Genomic DNA, 1747 nt, shown 5'->3' with positions numbered 1-1747 from the left:
ATCGCCTCAAATATTTTACAATGATTTTGTCTGAATTAGGGTTCCATTAGATCGACATATGGCATTGGCTTGCACTGTCTCTTAAATCTATTTTAAGTTATAACATTTAACCAAAATCTCCAAAAAAGAGTTAAAAGAGTTTGTTCTTTGGGAAGAGATTGTGAAACTATAATCTAGGCAATGGGAATTTTCACTGTTTATGGACTGTCGTTGCTTGTAGATGTTTTCTGTGAAAAGTGCTCAGGAGAAAAAAAGTTGTTTCCCAAAAGGAAAAAAAAGGTAAGAGCATACTTATATTTTCTATTCAAATTTAAGTTAACGGACTGTGGATTTAAGAAATGTCCAGAGCTGTAGAGAATTTTTATGAGTTTATCTGAGCCTGACTGATGACATATGCCGGCGAGCAAAACCTCAGAGTCTCCGGAGACTGGCAGTTCTGCAGTCGCCTTCTGCGTGTGGAATGAGGGAGGGAAGGTCGGAGGTCACATGCAGTTGCGGAAAGCGAGGTGCAGACAGCTCGGGAGACCATGTGCTCCTGGGAGGGTGGTTGTGCTCTGGGGACCTGACAAGGTTTGCTCCTGGCATTGTCCGGCCATGTGAAACTAGATGCACCCGGACAATGGGCAGGGCTGGCTTACAGCCCAGCGAGCCTTTTACTGAAGAAGCCCTAGGCCTGGGCCTGACTGCCCACCGCGACCTGCCCAGTGAGGGGGTGGGGTCAGGTCACCCTGTGAAATTACTTGCCATAGAACCCCCCTTTTTCATCCACAACATTTTTTCCCCTAGCAATGAGAATCACATCCCTTGACTAGCTAAATTTGCCTTTTTTCTTCTCACTTTCCATTTCAATTCTTTGCTTCTAATATCATAAATATAAATTATTCTTCTGGTCCTTTAATCCCTTTCACTAACTAAAGGAACTTTAAAATAGAAACTGATTTTTATTCCATAAGAGAGACTGGGATAAATGTTCAAGCTTCTTTGCCTTCATTGGACCCCAAAAAGTCGCGTTTTGTCATCTAACGTTTTCATCAAGTGCATATATGGCAAAGGGAAAGGAGTATTCCGACTACAAAGCATCTGGTGTTTCTCAGACTGAAAGTTTTACAACCCAAATCCCTTTCTCTCCAAAGAAAATTGAGAGGAAACAATAAATCTCATCCCCCGAAAGAAATATAATGTCAAAGAAAAGGCTGACAGGCCAGACGGACCACCTGACAGCGTTGTCACGTGCCCGCACCTGGGCGCTTCCTGTATGCCAGGACCAATGAGGCCGCGAGTCCCATTCTGTCCTTGGCACAGGACCCCCGAAGTGTCAGAATTCGCTTCAGGCTAAAATTTTCATAACTTAACCCTGGTGCTCATCAGAACTGATGGCAGAGCCCTTTCAAAGGCAGGACGTTCCTTCTGTCCTTAGTGGAGCTCGAGCTTACCGCGACCGCATAGGACAGGTTCTCAAGACTGCTGGGCAGACGGAACGAGAGACAAGGCACAGCGCAGAAGGAAAACAAGCACCAGCTCACTTTGAGAAAACGTGAATGGCTCTGAAAAGAGCCTTTGGGTTAAGAGGTGCCTGCACAGGCACTTACTTAGCGCTGGTGTACTTGGTGACGGCCTTGGTGCCCTCGGACACGGCGTGCTTGGCCAGCTCCCCGGGCAGCAGCAGGCGCACGGCCGTCTGGATCTCCCGCGACGTGATGGTCGAGCGCTTGTTGTAATGCGCCAGGCGCGACGCCTCGCCCGCGAT

Source organism: Pteropus vampyrus, unplaced genomic scaffold (assembly GCF_000151845.1).
Source record: "Pteropus vampyrus isolate Shadow unplaced genomic scaffold, Pvam_2.0 Scaffold124, whole genome shotgun sequence".
NCBI lineage: Eukaryota > Metazoa > Chordata > Mammalia > Chiroptera > Pteropodidae > Pteropus > Pteropus vampyrus.
The sequence above is the reverse complement of the archived record's forward strand: the minus strand, read 5'-3'. Positions refer to the sequence as shown.